Genomic DNA, 19,771 nt, shown 5'->3' on the forward strand with positions numbered 1-19,771 from the left:
AAATATAACAGGACACTGCCGTAAATTCTCGACTGTCTCATATTTCTGTTTAATCAGTTTTCTGTTTGACGTTTATTCAGCTGTGTAAAAAGGAGGAACCCACTCGATGGATTTATTTAATTTAATAACTTTGATCTCAGCCAAACCGATTTACTCCGGAACAAATAAAACACAGAAAAAGTCAAACAATTACATTTTCAAGTTATCCGGGTGACTCATATATCACGTTTAACCTGAGTAGTGAAAGACAGCGGGGTCTGAAAACGATGAAGCCAGGAGTCCACTGCTCTCGCCGGCTCCAGTGACCCTTGAGCTCCCGGCTTGCTATCGAGCGGGTGGGTAACAGACGTCTCCGAAAACGTCGGCGCACTTTTGCAAATATGCGATGTCTTGATAAACCGAGAAGATATTTAAAGTTTACACAGCTACTTTCTCACCTGAAAATGTGATAAAGGTTTATTTTGTGACCCAGAAAGATTGATAAGAGTAATTTTAAAACTTAGTAGCAGCCGCCATTGTTGGAAACTGGAATTGGCTGGGCCACGCTATGAATTCTGGGATATGGTGGGCCACGAAGGACACACCCGTCCCATCCTTCAAATTCAGGGAAATGAAGGACGCATTTGTCGGCCGCATTTGAAGGAGTCGACGAATTGGGACAGCCTTCGTCGCCTGGCTGTGACGTAATCAGCCTTCAAATGCGGCCTCCGGAGGATGCAGCCGACGTTTTGGGACACAGCTTATATCTGCTGGAGGACACATCATGCAAACAAGGGTTTTGCTGCCACAACTTAACTGGATTTTCTTCTTTGTTTGAAACTCAGATATTGTAGTGCATCCTTTCATACTGTTGGCAGCGTGTCCAGGCTTTTCTCCACACCTCTCCCAGTATCAGCTGCTGCAGTCAGACAGACTGTGGCTCCTAATGGGTTCTCAGATTTCTCACTAAAATCTGCTGGATGCTGGTACACCAGCACATTTCTGTCATGTTTTCAGCTTTAAACTACATTCCTCTTTGTTTCCCACAGCTTATAGTTTAAAAGGATTAAGTGAATAACAGAATTATGAACAAGAGTTATTTTTAATTCATTTTTTGCAAAAAAATACATATTTGGATTCATATTTGGCGGTGACCTTCAGCTGGCTCTGGAGCTTTCTCAGCCAAGTGTGGAGCAGCTGAAATGAGAATTTGCAGCTCCAGTCTGAGGCCATTGTTCTCAGCCAGAGAAGGGTGGAGTGCTTCACCCACTCAGGGTGGGTGAAGAGTTGTTGCCCTAAAGAGGAGCAGAAGACCGACAGCCATTGTCTGCAGTGATGAGGATGCTGGAGATGAGCACGAGTGCGACATGATCAGTTTACCTGGTTCTGCCTGAGTTTTCTTCCTGTTAAAAGGTAGTTTTTTCTTCCTACTTTCGCCAAGCACTTGCTGATAGTGGGTCATCTGATGATCGTGGTTTTCTCTCTGAAATTGTGCAGTCTTTACCTTACAATATGAAGCCCTTTGAGAGCATTGTTTCTGGGATTTGGTGCACAAGAATGAGGTCATGAGGGGAAAATAAACTGAAGAGAGTTCAGTTATACAAGAGCGACTCACAGTGGCACTGCTCCTCCTCCACATTGAAAGGAGCCAGTCGAGGTGGTTTGTGTGTCTGATCACGATGCCTCCCTGGTGCCTCCAATACAGGTGAGGTGTTCAGGCACATGTACCAGGATGAGACCTTGGGGTGACTCCAGGACATGCTGGAGAAGAAGCCTCGACCAATGTTGCCTCTAATGTTTCATGTGTCCGAGCGAACACACAAACTCCCTGAGCGTCCCCTGGACCACTGTGAGCAACAGCAGACGTGTGCACTGTGGTCACGCCAGCATCCAAGTTACATGTTTATTAAAATAATCACATTACAGCATTTATGTTAGACGACTTTTAATGAACTGCTTTACAATGACAATTTAAACAAATCTAGTTCCTGACCTGTAGCATGTTAACACTACTGGAAGGAAAAATAACTTGAACTCCAATTTTGAAAACACAACTTTCTTTTTTATAAAGCTCTGACTTGTATGATGAGTCTGTGGTCTGGGAGAGAGTCTGTAACTCTGTCTGCAAAATACAGTAAATAATGAGCAATGTTGGGCAATTAATTATATAGTTACTTCTTCAAAAAAGTAACTCAGTTTGGCAAACAACAAAGTTTTTTGCAGCTATTTTTTTTAATTCAGCCAAATAAACATTTCAAACTATTTACAGAACAATCAGCTGTTCTGCATCAAATTTGATGCCACACAAATTATTTGTGCCGCTCCAAAAAATAATTTCTGTCCACTATGAGATGAAGGAGAACAACAGCCTGATACCTGCAGGCCTGACAGCAGCAGATGTGTCACTGCTGTAACACCTGTAACACTCAGCAGGCGCCTCATTGTTCTGACACACACAACAACACTACTGACTACACTACACACTAACTACACACTAACTACACACTAACTACACAAGATTTGTGCTAAACGTCGCAAATCTCTCACATGTCAAAGCACCGCGTCACTCCTAAAACTTCCCCCATTTCTTAAATCAAATCAAATCAAATCACTTTTATTGTCACATCACATGTGCAGGTACATTGGTACAGCACATGTGAGTGAAATTCTTGTGTGCGAGCTTCACAAGCAACAGAGTTGTGCAAAATACAATAATGTAAACAAGCAAAATACAAGAATGGCTACATCTGAAACTAATAAATATATGTACAACATATAATAGTGTATGCATTTCTGGATGTGTATACTAAATATTTTTCTACGTGTGTGTGTGTGTGTGTGTGTGTGTGTGTGTGTGTGTGTGTGTGTGTGTGTGTGTGTGTGTGTGTGTGTGTGTGTACACATATTTTACAAATTAAATAGAGTAAACAATAAATAAAATATATAAAAATATACAGAGTAACAACTAGATGCCACGTTGCCATATCATTCTTTGATTGGTCGACATGGTACATTTTAAATCCCATATGGGAGCAGCCAGTCACTCACAGACTAACACTGCAAAATTGTTAAAGTATTAATTTTCATTTCGATTCAGGTTAGATTTTTTTTGTGCGCAACACAGATTTTCTGTGCGCAGAGACGTGCCAGCAGTGCGCTATTGCGCACGAGCGCAGCTTAGAGGGAACATTGGCCTCGACTGACTTGGGAACACGTTGGAGTCCAGCCATGGACGACCTGAGCAAGAGGAAAGTCGTTTGGATGGATGGATGTGGCAAAGCAACAATTCTTTTCTTGTGCCTCTCTTCTTTGCTTTTTCACATATTTTCTCTTTTTTAAATTTTCTTTCTGATGTCTTTCCCTCCTTTGCTTGAATTCCCAAAGCCATCTGAATGTCCCCACTCTCTCTTTTCTCCTTTCCTCTTTCTTTGCAGGTCTCTCTCTCCCTGGGGTTTACTGTTGCAGTGATAACCAGTGTCTATCAGTTCTGTGTTACAGTGTCTGGGTGCTGTAGATAGCTTATCTTAGGAAGGCTTACACCTCCAGGAGCACACACACACACGAATCCCACTGTACATGCACACAGACACACATGTGCACACGCAGCGCTGAGACGTCGCACACTCGCTCAGCAAACACACACACACGTGCTGCAGAGAGAAAAGTGTCCCCCGACTGCTGTGTTATTATCTTCATTCACACCACGACAGATTTGAAAAATTCTTTGGGTGTATCTGCAGGCCCAAACAGAAGCAGGGTTTAATCAGCCAGGCCCAGACCCCGGAGTCTCCACAGTAAGTAGAACAGAAGAAGAGATGCTTAAATAAGCGTACCGTTTCATAAATGTCAGAGGTGGTGGTCTTAAGCAAATGTCCCAAAATTCCCATTACAATCCTCAGTTACTCCAGTTCAGTTAAAAAAAAATGCTTTTGCAGGATGAAAGGCTTCAAGCTCCAATTTCTACATTTCATTGTTAGTGTAACTGTCCTGGTTCAAGGCCTTAGACCCTGATTTTTGACTCGTTTGGACTTGTTGTTCATTTTTGCAGAATATTGAGATTCTGCTGTTCAGTTTCAGAGAGCCTCTGAGTTTTGTCACATTTCTAGTTCTTGTTGATTCAATTCCCTTTCATCTCCAGTCTACTCCAGTCTTCCCTCCTCAGCGTCCCCAGTGTGCACTCAGTCCTGTCTGTTTATATTTGTCAAAATTTGGTGTCTTTCTCGCTCTCCGTCTCTTGGCCGTGTCGTCTGTGGTTCTTATGTTCTAGTTTGTCTTTTGCTTGCTTTCATGTCTGTTCCCCATTTCCAGCCCAGTCTTTTCTCTCTCTGTCGTTTGTTTCCCTGTCCTGGTATCAAGCTCACGTCTGAGTCTCAGTGTGCTTGCCACTTCCTGTTTTATTCTGACAGTCCCTGGTCTCACGTGCGTTATGTTTATTGTGCTCCCCCTGTTAGTCGGATTTGTTCCAGGTGTGTTTTCCACCTGTTGCCCATCCTCTCGTTATCCTGTGTATTTAGGGCCTTAGTTTTCCTCTGTTCCTTGTCATGTTGTCATCGCCTCTTGTTGTGTGTCTGTTTGTTAGTCAGGGTTTGGGGTTTCAGTTAGTTTGCTATAGTTCAGCTCTGCTTGTTATATTGTTCAATCAGCAGTTTGCCAGGAACTAAAACTGTTTAAGTTACGTCTGTCTGCCAGGTCTTGAAATTTTTTCTCACAAAAAGAAAAATGCAGGATAACCTTTTTTTAATGTCTTTCTGTTAAATCTATGCCAGTGTCTTTCTCTATCCCATAAACAACACAATCAAACGCTGTCAGTCACTCTCATGGCCAGTCAAAAGTTTATTGACCTGGAAGACAATTTTATGAAACAGTAACATAAAGCTGACCACGTCCTTCAGTGTTGTCTCAGCGAAGGATGACTTGTAACAGATTTCAGCTGCATTAAACAGAGTGGACTTCTTTAGCAGCCTCACAGATTAGAAATTGTATCAGTGTCAATATTGTGTTACAGAAGAAAATGAAAGGACAGCAAAAGTGTGAACTTATAAACATGAGAGCCAAACAGCCCTGTGAGGTCTGGGCCCTGTTTCAGGAAGCCGGTTTAGTGGAAAAACTGAGTAAGTATACCCTGAGTTAACGAAAACTCTGGGTTTTCGGTTTCACAAAGCGAGTTCAGCTGCAGCCTGAGTGAGTTACTATGACGACACACTCCGTGAAGCTAACCTGCCCCCTAGCAGGTTTACTACAACTAACCCTGACTGTCTCCGCCCCTTTGTCGGAAACCTGACAGTAGGAAGTGTCGGACATGGCGTGCCCCTTCCTTGAAGAGCCAGTAGATCGTGAAGCCCAAATTCTCCGCAGAGCTCTCCGCCGGGAGAGAGTGATTAGAGCGCGTTTGGACATTTTATCATTTCCTGATGATTTCCTGTGCGAACGTTACCGTTTCTCAGCACAATCTATAATTTATTTGAATAACATCCTCAGGCCATATATTACGCATGTGACACATCGCGGACATGCTCTCAGTTCTGTACATATTATTTGTATTGCACTTCGGTTTCTTGCAAACGGGAGCTTTCTGTATAATATTGGTGACGCTGAGCACGTTTCCAAGGCTACCGTCTGTCGGGCAGTCAGGAATGTTACAGTTGCACTGAAACGTCTCCTGTACTCGTTTGTGGTGTTCCCCGGTCATAGACCCACAAGATTTATCAAAGAGGGATGCCACAAAATTGCAGGTGGCAGGATGACCAAAACTTAATGTATGATGTGGTGATACTTGGACTACTACTTAAATTGCACATTTATTTTCAGGGTTCCCAGGCGTGATTGGCTGTACAGATGGTACTCACATTCCAATCATTGCTCCTTCAGTAAATGAAGGAGACTATGTGAACAGGAAGTCTTTCCACAGCATTAATGTACAGGTACATAGTTCCCTGTAGCATTTCAAACTAACAAATTATTTCATTATAGTAATGGATGCTAATTTGTGTTCTCTGCACTGTGAAGATCATATGTGATGCTGCCAACATTATCACAAATGTGGAAGCCAAGTGGCCAGGCTCTGTCCATGACTCACAAATATTCCGTGAATGTACACTGAGCACAAAATTTGGACATGGTGAGTTGAGAATACTGTAAAATATATAAAGACCAATTGCTTCAGGGACATTTGAACTGAAGTGTACCCTTCTGTCTTAGGAGAGTTCACTGGCTACTTGCTTGGTGATAGGGGGTATCCATGTTTACCCTATTTGCTTACCCCTTACTCTGACCCTGAACCGGGCCCACAGCAGCGATATAATCTGGCTAATTGCAGGACAAGAGCCAGAATTGAAATGACTATCGGAATGCTTAAGGCCCGGTTCCAGTGCCTGCAAAGACTCAGGGTCACCCCAGAAAGGGCATGTGACATTATTGTGGCATGTGTGATTCTTCACAACATTGCCACAATTAGAGGAGAATACTGTCCTTCTGAACCAAACAGCAGTGATCCAAACCATGAACATCCTGACCCTCCCACGGACATACAAGATGGAAGCGCAGTCAGAGACACCATATGTCACAATCATTTCTTTTGACCCATCATCTCAACATGTTGAAAGAAGAATAAACAGATTTTTTGTTCAACTGGCTTTATTGGTCGCCTGTGTTTCCTGTACACAAAGTATTAAAAGATGTAAACCTCATAAAGTGTCTCTGTTGCTTCCTCCTCTGTAACAGCTGTCAATGTTTCTTCATTATTTTCCTGTAGTAAAGAAATAGACAACATTGCTGTTCTACTGTAAACTCATATAATCTGTGGAGTATTACTCACAACTGCATGTTGGTCTGGCTCAACAGGAGGCTGCACCAGATGCAGTACACCACCACCATCAACTGATAGAATATGAGGTTTATACAGGTCACTTATAACTTACAAGGGACCAAATGGCAATTAACAAACATACCAATCACCTTACACTTCATTGTCATTATGCTCTCAAAGACAACCAAGACTGAGGGAAGGCAAAATCAGTCGGAAAATAACTTCACTACAAAATAATCCATTATGGTAAAGAGTTTATCAAATGAATGAGTAGCACTGCAAAGGTGACTGTGAAGAAAGGATGTATGCACATCATGTATTATTTAGAATTTACCCCCTATGTAGGCACTTGTGTCTTGCGGGGTTATTGACTCAGAGGATGTCCCCGCAGAGATGCCTTCGGCCACAGGGCGCCCACTGTTTTGGCTGAGGGCCAACTGCTCAGCCTCTGTGAGTGGTGGTGGTGGAGGACCCCCACCTGTTTTTCGGGCCTCCGCTTTTTTTCTGTTGGCTATAACGGGCCACATTTGAGCATACAGAGTAAGCAAATATGTACTTGTAATGTGCTCAGATAATTTCAATAAGTGCTTACAGAAAGAAAATTAATGTAGCCTCTAACTGCAATTGATTTACATGGGACAAACAGACCAAGCACTATGGCTCATAATACAATTACACCTTACCTGTTTGGACTATATTTTTATATTTCATTTTTACTTGCTGCCAGGCACGTTTGGGGCCTGTTGGGTTGCACCTGCGCTCACATCACATCACAAAATAAAATGTATAAAATAACAAATAAAATAACATATGATAAAATAACATATGATAAAATAACGTGTTAAATGGGTGGAAATCCCTCGATCAATGTTTATATTAACACTCACGCATTGACTCTGTCGGCTATGTTTTGCCATGCATGCTTTTGCAGCTGTGGCTGTGTTACTTTTTTCCGCGGAATTTGCATGTTATCGGCATATGCTGCCATCAGAATTTCGGCCTCAAGCGCTGTAAAATACATTGACCGCGCCTTCTTTCCCTCCGTCTCCATGGTGACTCGCTTAATCTGTGCTCCGCTTATCAGGGCTTTATGTATCCTCGTCCGCGCGCTTCACTTGGGGTTAAAGCAACTCCGCGTTGACTGAACTAATTGTTATCAGCCTTTCTGAAACGGAATATTCCGAGTTGGACAGTTCGGGGTTACTCAACCGTCAGTGTCGTTTTTCACTCTGAGTTTTCTAAACCGGCTTCCTGAAACAGGGCCCTGTTCTTGTAGATCAAATGTTAAAAGTTGCTGCTCAGATAACATTAAAGGGGATTTTTTTTCTTGTCCTTTTATATTTCATGCTGCCATCAAACATGATTATTTACAGAAATGTGTGCACTCATGTATGTGCATGTCTGTGTTCCATGTGCTGAGTGGTTTTTCTCTTTGGGCTTTTTGATCCATTATAGATCAGAGGCTGAATATAAAAATGAGATCAAATAAACAGCATAGGTATGTGCCGAATATTCGAGAAGGCCGAGGACAGGTGTCTGTCTGAGGCGAGCTCACTGTCAGCCGCGCCTGCACTTCCAGCTTAGCGCTGACACTGAATCTGGCCAGAATGTCATTCGCTCTGCTCCACGGATATATATCGTGGCAACTGGGCTGCTCGTGCCAGTTCATCTGAAATCACATCTCCGCTTTGCTCTCGAGCAGCTTCGGTTCTTGCTGTCATGAATTCACAAGAAGTTTAAACATTCCTTTGATATCCTGCTCCGCGTTGCATCACATCGTTTCTGCAGATTTGTCGGCTGCGAAATCTCTCGTTCTACCGCATGTGAAAGGTGCTCTGCTCGATTCACATCTGACTGAGGTCACTGAAGTCCACCAGAGAAACTGTCATTTTCATCAAACTAGTTCTAGTGAAACTTCTCATTTTTGACACGCTGTATTATCCTGCTCCAAGTTTCCTTCAAACGCAAGCCCAGACTCAGAGGCCGACACTCCAGCCTGTGCAGGAGAATTGTGGAATTTCTATTTGTTTTTGGTAAATAGTTTTTACTACATCACCAGCTCTCCTCCAAATATCCCAGGATGCATCTCTGGATATCCCAGAGGCTGGATTGGAATCTCTCTACCTGTCTGGAGCTTTTCTTCAGACCAGGAAATACAGATTCTACCTCACAAAGTACTGCCTGCACTCTCCAGTCTCAGCTTGAAACCTGTTCTTGGTGAACATTGCCCTTAGTGTGCAGTTCCTGTGCCACTGTAAAATAAAACACTTAAATGGTAGTTAGACCCTGTGTCTGCATTTACATCCTCTTGGCTACTAAATTATGACAAGTCCACCAAAATTCCTGTTGTGTAAAATAACCACACACCAGCCTTTGAGCCCGATAAGCAGCAAAAACATGATGAAAAACTGTTTTTCACCTAATTGTCCACTTTAAGCCGACTCCAAGCGACTCAGTCTCCATGGGGATCCATGTTTGAAATAGAAATGTTTTTGGCATTGGTGCATAGTTTCTACCTTCATGACAGCTGTACAGGGGGTTTATCTTTTAGAAAAATAATACAACAATTTGAATTTTGTTAAGACTTCGAGTACAGGACGGGTCCTCTGCGGAAAAATTGGTTTTTTTTTATTGAAATTCCTAAAAGAAAAAGCGCCACAGAGCAATGACTGCACTGAACAAACATTACATAGCCGTGTCCTGCAGGTTTTAGACGTGTCCTTGATCCAACACAGCTGATTTAAATGGCTAAACGACCTCCTCAACATGTCCTGAAGTTCTCCAGAGGCCTGCTAATGAACCAATCATTTGATTCAGGTGTGCTGACCCAGGTATTTAAAACAAGCAGGATGCTGGCCCTCGAGGTGCTGCTGAGATTAATATACATCAAACTAAATGTACTCAAAATTACATGAACGAGGTTAAAAAAGGATTGTTGGACGTTACAGGTGTGTACCAAATTTCATACACAGCAGCAGGGCTGCTGAAATTTGATGGAGACACTGTGCACCCTCTGTGTGCATAAAGCAATAAAGTGATTCATTTTCACCACTCCTGTGCAAACTTTACCACTTTTTGATCTGAGGCCCCAAAATTTGATTCATTTGCATAAATGACAATAAACGGTGCAGTCACATCACACGTCAGGTGCTCATTTTAAAAAGTGTGTGCATGTTACTGTAGCCAGTGATAAAAATGAACCTGTGTGGAGTGACAAGACGCCATTTACTCCAGTGAATCTCTTCATTAGCAATTAGCACATGAAACTCTAAGTCACATAAATCATTGCAGGACCTGTTTTAGTGGCTCCTGACCTCTTTCAGGCTAAAACAGCAGCTGTCCAGACAGCCATGTGAGCCCTGTCTGACAAATAGCTGACTGTCATTCTTGTCTCCATTCTTGTGTCGTTCCAGACTTAGAATAACTGTATAATGGCCACTCATCCATCAAACTCTGGGCTCTCTGAGGAACAGAAGGGCGACGGAACATTTCTGCTGTGTAGGGACATTGATAGTCGCTCGGTGTTACGGAGCCGCGGCTGATATTCACAACGTGTTGGAGAAATGAGTTGAATGACGGCATCGTCCGCGGTGTAATAGAGGACATTAAAGGCTTTTCAGACATAATTGGGTTTCTGGGGTTTGGCTGAATGAGTCCTCGCTCATAAATCACCACAATCACAATCTATATTCGTGTCTTACTCCCCTCGCCTTTCTCTTTATTGCTCCCTCGAGCCTCTTGTTTGCTTGTTTTTGTTGTCCTTCCTATCACTTTCCTTTGTGTAGTGTGTCTTTTTCCCTGTTGCACCTTTATTAAACATATGTAAATAAAGATGCCGGGAGGAGGCAGCTATGCTGCTCATTCTCAGACTTTGACTCTACTGGAGTAGCTTTGTATGATTCACAGTTCAGAATAATCTTGTCTTAATCTGGGGCTGTTTCCAGCCTCAACTTCATAATCTGTCTGAAATGAGTCATTTAGTCTCCCCCCTCCGATTTCCTCTCTCTGTGCTCTACGCAGAGCCAAGAGAAGAAAAAACTGTGTAAAACTGAGTGTTTAAAGCAGTCTAGAGGCTTAAAGTGTTTAGTTGTACATATACTGACCTTTATTCTGCCATATTTAATATGAACATCCACCAATAGAACAGCAGATCCATGATAGAAAATAAGGAAAAGCTGAATAGTTCCACTTTAATGGAAGCCACAAATATCCATGTAAAAAATATTGATTCATCTTCATCGTCTGTTGCTCATGACATCACTCACTAAACTCACATAAAGTCTTTGCTGAGGTCACAGATAGTCATCGGTGTCTTGATAACATCACCAGAAATCTCTCGTTGTCGTGTGTGTGTGTGTGTGTGTGTGTGTGTGTGTGTGTGTGTGTGTGTGTGTGTGTGTGTGTGTGTGTTCGTTCCATTGTCGTTTTTCAGGCTTTGTTCTTTGATGTCCTGATAATTTTGTTCAGAATGATCAGACATGATGTCCTCCAACCTTCTCTTGCTGATGTCAGCTGTAAAGAATAAATGATATTATTAATACTTGACATTAACTCTGGTAATAAACATGTCCCGTGTCCCGTGTGGACAAATAAACGCTGACTGCTAATAAAGTTCAGTTGAGAAACAGTGATGAGGGGAAGAATTACCTGCTGAAGCTAATGGGACAATTTTAATTACTCAGCAACATAATAAAGTCGATCACTTTAATCATTTGCACTCAGTCATGATGAAATGTGACTATTAAAGATGTTTATGTGAGAGGGCCAATGAAAGAGCAGCAAGTGTGCCACAGCAGATTTCTCATTAACCCTTATGTGCAGCAGTTGATTCACTAATCCAGCTATTGTTCAAAACAGCCGAGTTCAAGGCAAAGGAGACACTCAAAGCCACAAAAGAAGCTTTTCCAAGAGGAAGTAAAATGTTCTTGGAAACCTCCTCTGGATTTCACACTGGTTTCTTTTCCTGTATCGCTGTATTTTTACGGGCTTCAGTTCCCAAATGGCATCAAATTGTAAAAACTTTTAGGTGTTGCACATTTTCCATCCATGTTTTTACTCCTTTCTTCAGTGCAGCCTTTAAAATCAAGCACTTGTATAACTGGGTCCTTTGTAATTCATGCAAATCTCAGAGGGACGCCAGAGCAAAAACTTTATTCACCACCCCGACACTCAATCTCCCTCCTTTTTTCCCTGCAAGATTCATAATAAAGCCGTGCTAATCTAGCCTCTTTTTTTCTTTTTAAAGAGACCTGAAGGAAAAAAAAGTTTCACAAAAAGAGCGATAAGCTGAGCTAACAAGAGAACAAATCTAGTAATGAGAAAACAAGAAAGTGAAGGAGACACACAAAGAGCTAAAGGACGAAACAGATGAGAAGTCTGAAAGCGGCGCAGGCCTTCGGAGAATTAAATAACAGAGCACAGCAGCCATCCTGAGCATCCTTCTTAACACGCGTGTGCGTGTAACTGAACATCAACACTTCTGACACAGAAGAAAAGTGTTTGCTTCAAGTTAAAAACAGCAAAGAATCAAAGTTTGAAGTTAAATGAGAACATAAAACTGTTCTTTTGTTCAATGAGCAGAAGAAGGTAGAGGAGTTAAAGCCCATGATACAGGAGAAGGATAAAGTCTCACACCATGGAAACACGGGTGCCATTACTTACGCACAGCGCTTATTGTGACTCGCTTCCACGCCTGCAGTCGGGAGCCTTCCTGTGCTCTACAGAAAGCTTCACTGTGGGTTCCACGTGTGCTTCTGCCCAACATCTGTGCTTCACTGAACCCGAAATAAAGCGAGAGACTGAAGCAAAGCAGAGCTGGAGCAAGGCCACATTTCTTTAATAATATGTGATTAAAATAATGTTATTGAATAGGAATATATTAGCAGTCCCACCGTATCGATCACCACAGTCTCTCAGACACTTGAGATATCAGCTGAACTCAGACTGCGATAGACCGATAAGAGTTTCTTTGCTCTTGCAGGATTTTCTAGGAAGGGTAACCGTCTCCTGATTTAATTCAGACTCCTGCCAAGGCCCACATTAACACTTGTGCTGTTTATCTTTCTGTGAACTTTAGTTTATATTGACTTAACATCAAAAGAGCCTTAAAGATTTACATTTAAGTGCCTTCTCACTTGGCCTCTTATTCAGCTTGTCTTAAGTATTTTTGTTGTTCAGAAGATGTATAGGAGCCTAAAACTGGACTCTGCTGGGCTGTAAAGTGGTGTTACATTTTAGATCATCTGTTTGGAAACAGCTTGAAAACCTCGACTCTGCCTCCATGACTTACATTTGTGCACTGATGGTTGAACTTTTACATTTTCCTGGAAACATTACTGCAGCTGCTTCGATCACGTGACAGACCGCGTGGATATCCTGGATATTACACATGTGATCCATATAAACCGCTGTTCCGCTGCTTATTCTTCCTCTCACCTTGAAATGAAGTGGACCTCCTGTGCTTATTGGGTGGTTTTAACTTCAGCGACTTTAGACTGACAGACGTTTCCGGGGTGAGTCCGTGTCTGTCCATCTGACTTTAGGACATCATCAGCTTCTGAAACGTTTTAACCAAGATAACATGATATTACATTTCTCTAAACATAACACAGTGGTTTTAATGCCTGAACCACGGTGGCCCTGAGAGGCCAAACGGACTGCAACTAAAGAAAACATCAGCAATAAGAGAAACGCCGCAAAAGCACACGAAACACAACGGAAATAGGAAAAAACGGATTTCCAAAAGCACAGGGGAAGTGTTTCTGGGGAGACAATAACCCGACGGACCAGTTGCAGGAACCAAAATATGCTAAGAATTGCGCCGGGAGACACTTAAAAGAAGTGCAGGATCAATCGTTTTTGTGAGGAAAGAAAAGATGAGAGATAAGTGTGTTAGCCTAACTATTAGCCTAAAAATCCAGTATGAATCATGATAAAACACACCTACCATGTTTTGGGTTCCTGCAACTGGTCCCTCAGGTTATTGTCTCCCCAGAAACACTTCCCCTGTGCTTTTGGAAATCTGCTTTTTCCTATTTCCGTTTGTTTTGTTTTTCTTATTGCTGGTTCTTAAGTTGCAGTCCGTTTTGGCCTCTCAGGGCCACCGTACTGAACCAAATAAGTATGAAAACATGTGATGTGTACAACTCAAAACTGAGTGGCAAAATGATTCACTTCACTAAATATGGACTTTTTTTGCCCTGTAAAAGTACAGACACATTCATTGTGTGTACTGTGCATGAATCAACAGATTGGAAGTCATTACTATTATGCAAACTGTCACTAGACTGTTTTTCACAGAAACTATTAGTGAAGGTATCAGAAATAAAGAACTCAAAATGCAGTAAAGGCTCATGTTTGGTTTTTTCTGGCCTCAGGGCTGAGTGACGGGACTGGGAGAGGAAGCGTTGTGTTTGTCCGGTCCAGTTACAGTCATCTCAGAACGAACATTTTCAGTCCTATTAGAAACTAAATACACATCATAATTTAATATCTTGATTATTTTTCCAAACCCGGTGATGTGCGTTATGGCCAGAACTCTCTGCTTTGGTCTTGTCTGTCTTGAGTTTTGTTCAGATCTGAACCAAGTCATTAAATGATCTTATTAATAATGGAAGCATGTTTGATAGAAATGCACTGGTATCCAACAGTCGGTCTATTTGATAAGAATATATTTGATGTACTTCTGGTCTTCTTCCTTCCACACAAACCTGTGAGGTGAATAAAGATGTGTAATTTCATGCAGGATTATTCTTCGGGGTGTTTTACAGTACACAGACAGAGGGCTATGAACATCATCACTACAAAAGCAATACTAGCTGTTACATCAAAGCAGCAGGTAGGAGAGACCCATTGGCAGATGTACAGACAGTCCTGAGGGATGGATGTCTCTGCAACAGAGCCTATTATGTCGCCAAACTAGGAGTACATAATGTATCCCTGCACCCAGAGGCACTGCTCGCTCTGCTCCTGCCTGGTAGCTCGTCTTGAGTCTAATGGGGAAATCTGGACGCCGACGGGCCATTTAGTTATCTGTATGTCTTTGGGGCCTGGGATAGGCCATTATAATCACTGGCTTCACCATTCGGTCTTCCTGCAGTATTAAAAGTGTTGGAGAAAAACTACCTATTCAAGTAAAACTAAAATGAAGTTTCTGACTTTTTTTTACCTTCTAAAAATTTCTGAAAGGGTCATTTAACACTTGCAATGAGGGCACAACGCAAAAAGAGCGAATACACCAACACCAATATTTGAAGCTCACCTGTTGCCTCCACCAAGGACATTATGTGACTGATTTGGTTTGTTTGTTTGCAGAATAGCTAAAAAAAAAAAAACTTGATGTGAGCCTTGTTTCAGTGTGACGCTGACCTTTATCTTTGGGAGTTTATGATGAACAACCACATATAATATATTTGAATAAAATTAAGCCAAAATACAGATGCACTAAGTATGCCTTACTTCCATGGCAAGCAAGTGGGAAAGTAGCAGCCAGGTGTCACATGTCCGCCTCCATTAAAGCTGAAGTTCTGGCATTTTGTTGATCTGGATCATTCAGGTGTGTGTTAACACAATGAGGAGGAAAAACATCAGCACTGGTCTTCATGAAGCAAATACTGCTGCCTGTGAGTCTGGGAACCACTTAAAATCCATCATTCTGCAGTGAGAAAGATTATTCCCGAGTGGAAAACATTCAAGGCAGTCTTCCCAGGAGTCAACGTCCCAGCAACTGCAAAAACCCCAAGAGCTACGTCTGTGATTCTACAGGTCTCAGTTAGCACGTTAAAGTTGTCATATGTTGCTGTTTGGGGCAAGCAGGACCTCAAAAGAACCCCCAGCTTACACAGGGAACTGCTGGGCGGGCTTTCTTGAACCCCCAGCGGGTGAACAACGTTCTGACTGAGGCTGCGCAGGGCTCGACTCCGGCTGTGACTGTGGCTGAAGCTTGGTTGCTTTTCTCCGAGGAGCAGGTGCAGGTGCTAGGACTGGCCGAACACCAGCCGCCCCCACCCGAGGAACTGGTACGAGTGCAGGGAAAAACTGGCTCCTGGTTGCCCTTACCCAGGGAACTGGTCTAGGTGCAGGGACTGGCCGGACCTCTGCCGCTCCCACCTGAGGACCTGGACCTTGAGAAAAAAAAGGCCTAATAGTTAGTGTGCGTTTAATTTTTTACAAGACTGTAAACATTGCAAAACTCCCTCCATGTTCTCAAGAAACTATCACAAATTAACCAAGACCTATGCATCCTGTAATTACGCAATGTGCTTTGGTTTTAGTTATTCTCTTTGTGAAATATTATTATTAATATATAAAAGGAACTTATAAAGAAATAAAAGCTGGGTTAAAAAATAAGGTAGAGCTGCACTGAAGCTACAGGTTGTTTTCCACTTATTCTGTGGTACATAAATTCTAGTTGTACTGTTTCCCACCACATTCTGCCGGAGGGCCTTCACTCCAGATTTGTTGCCAAGAGAATTGGAAAAATGCAAACTCTACCAAAACAACGTGTACCTGGGCAATCATTCATACCTTCTAAAACTTTTGGCTTTTCATTTTTACCAAAACTTTTACCAAGTACGACCTAAAGTAAATACAGGTAAACAACCGGGCAGATGGATTTGCTGTTAGGTAGCTGCGAGGATCTGCCAAGGTCAGTGTTTGCTGATGTCTGAGTGGCTTATGCAAACTTGGCAAGACCAGAGTGGACAATTATTAGAATAAAACCCAACATGGGAAATGCAGGACTTGGCCTTTAAGAGAACTGAAGTACTTGCAATGACAAGGATTATGTAACAAAAACACTTCACCAGTATGCAATGTATAAACTTCACTTCAGCAGTTGGATGAAAACATAAAGCAGCTTAGTGCAGCGAGACTCTGCTGTCCGTGCTGCAGGAGAGACTCTTGAGGGAAAGTGGTGATGAGCGTGTTTCTGTCTGCGGTGCTGAAATTACAGCTGAAGTAAATTGTTGCCTGAGGGCTGAATTTTAAACTCAGGAAAAGAACAAGTTGTTTAGAAAGCTGCACTTCCAGAATGCCATGCAATATATATCACTGAAAGAAATCTACAAAAGCTCCCGACACACAAGAAAAGAAGGAAACACTCGTGCAAATGTTCTTCTTTTTTAATTTAGAAGAAATCTGCTCAACGACACGTTTTCATCACTCTCCTATTTATCGATCTGCATGTGTGAAGTCTTTGTTCAGCTCTTTTCCATGTAAAGAATCACTCACACACTACTAAGCACAAGATACCAGTACACTCGCTCCATTTCAGTACAGTTAAACTTCGACATTGTGGACTTCTATTTCACTGAAGTACTTTTGTAGAGGATTCATTGCTGGCGACATTCTGTGCTGGATTTCCAGTAAATTGCCTGTCAGTCAAACAGTGACTTCAGGACAGTCAGCGAGCTTCTTCGGTGTTTGATCGTGTAGCGTAATATTGAAAGGTCCAGGCTTGTGTAAGGCTGTTGCGCATTTATGGCTAATTCTCTTCATAAAAGATCCTCCTTCCTCTGCGAGAGGATTGATAAGAACTAATGGAATCTGATTCCATTATCAGTTCTCTTCTTGGCTCTCATTGGGTTCTCACTGGCTCCACTTTGAGAGTCACCACCATCACTAACCATCTCAATCTTAATCTGCATTCATGGAGAATAATTCCACGCTGTGTGCTCAAATGTTTGCACATGTTGGAGGCATTTCTCCTCTTTGTTTGGGGTCATTACTCAGTAGTAATTATACATATTACACAGAACTCTTTCTTAAAAGTAATGCCGTATGTCACTTAATCAGAAGTAACATTTATCCGTAAAATGACCTGAAACACATTGTCTCATAATTGTCAGTCAACAATATAAACTAAGAGGGTTTGATATTAAAATGTAAATGTGTCATTGTTTACAATTTCTGATAGCGAGAATATACTTTCATAACCGTAAATACAATTAAAACCTACAGTTTGGTAATGAAAAGGTTAAACTCCTGCATCAGCGATAAGTTTTTGCAGACATGTTAATTATTGGATCTGTAGCCATCATTATAGCATGACTGAGGATGAAGCTGATTGTTGGGCAGATGAGCCTTTGCAAGTCAGACTGGAGAGTAGCCCTGGTATGTCTCTTTGGAACTGGGAATTCTGCACTTCCACTTCCAGTATTTGCAAAGATCCTAGATCTACTTTTTTACCTTGAGAAAGCATTTCTCCCGAGTTGGGTACCCAGAGGCGCAAAGATAGCAGCTAGGGTGAAACGGTCACACTTCATGAAGGTTTTCATGGCAGGACCTGCCTCCACATGGAGCACCTTGAGCAAATGAGCTTGGAAGACTCATTCGGAACCTGCAGAGATGGATGGGTGTTGTGCCATCTAAGGACATGTTAGGCATGGGGAGTGTGTTGCCCCTACAGAATATAATGGTCCATCACAGACAGCCACATTGGATCCAGGTGACCTCAGGGTCCATTTGGAGGACACCTGTCATGGCGCCCAGAAGCCCCCATGTGTGTGGTTTTTTTTGTTTTTGTTTTTACCTGACGCAGGGTTATCATTTACAGTTCCTACACAGGCGGGAAGAGACACTTTTTTCCAGTGGTGATAGATCTATTAAGGATATACAAAATTAAAAAGGTAAAATGAGGTAAATTAACCAAAAACACCCAATGTTAGTATCTGTACCACTCAGCACCTCTACTGTCTGCACTCATGCCCTAAACCTCCGAGCAGCTTTCTCGGTAAATGTTGTCACATCAGTGCATGTTGTTCCAAAAAAACGGCAGAAGAAGGACAAAGAGGTGAAAGCTGTGCACTTTTTATCTAATTATCTAACAAGTTGATCCCGTGAGCCCCTGAGTTACAACATGTTTTGAAATTTCCACTTTAGAAAAACATCTCCAAATTCAATCGGTATCCTTGGTCCCTTTGGATGAGAGACGCTGCAGATAAATCCGTGTCTCCATCACAAGGCCAAAACAAGATTTCAAAAATTTAATTAAAAACTGACACTTGTAACTTGTGCAATGGTCACCTTCAAAAAGTTTTCTCCTGAAAAGCTACAAAATCCGATGCTTCAGAAATAAAGAATACCAATACATCATTTAAGTCATAGAAATATAAGGAAGGTGCTTAGAGGGTTGTATTTCAACAGCAGATGCAGCTCTGGTGGTGAGATGGACTTCTGAAAGAATGAGACAAAGATGAATAAAAACAAGGTTAAAACAAGGTTTAAAAAACTGCAGTTCCATCAGTGGCCACAAGAGGCTGGCTCGAAAACTGAGTAAGTCCCCATAAACTCCCATGTTAAAATGTCGAATTTTACTGCAGAAATACACATGTTTACAGCCTGATGCAAAAACTGTGATGGTCTCCATTGCTAACAGCATGCTTCATGGCAATGGTGCAATCAGAGAACTGAAACATCCAGCTGTGTTTGTGCTGTTGAAGCATTTTAATGCAGCTTTTTCAGACACACTGCAGCTTGTTATGAAGTTAATTGCACAAACCGCACATCCAAGAAGTCTGTCAGCATGAAAAAGGGACATCGTATGTGACTTGGATGCTGCTGGATATGGTCACCCCTAAAAACTGTAGTTCACATATCAGAGGGTGACATCAGCAAGTATAGGTCCATCTTTTATATAAAAAAGGCCTATAACCTATATTAACTCCAAAAAGTGCAAGTTCAAAGATTTGTGGTTCACTTTTCCGGCATGACAGCCACAATAAAAGAGCAAAGCAGGAAATGAAACCTGAGCAGAGAAACCTTCAGAATGAGCGACTGCTTTATTAATACTGCCAACTGGACACATTTCTTTTGCAGCAACAGGCCCACAGAAGGGTTCAGTCCTGCTTGTTGGATGGCTCTACAGAGAATGAAAATTGTAGAAAAGTCATTCATTATTCAGGGGTCTTCTTTCCAGCACATTCACTGCTATTCTCAGTCATGGGAAGTATGGACAGTTAATGCCTTTCCATCATAAGGAAGTAAAGC

This window comes from Copadichromis virginalis, linkage group LG14, assembly GCF_057382275.1.
Source record: "Copadichromis virginalis isolate Kocher_CV1m ecotype Utaka linkage group LG14, C_Virginalis_male_GT1.1, whole genome shotgun sequence".
Taxonomy (NCBI): Eukaryota; Metazoa; Chordata; class Actinopteri; order Cichliformes; family Cichlidae; genus Copadichromis; species Copadichromis virginalis.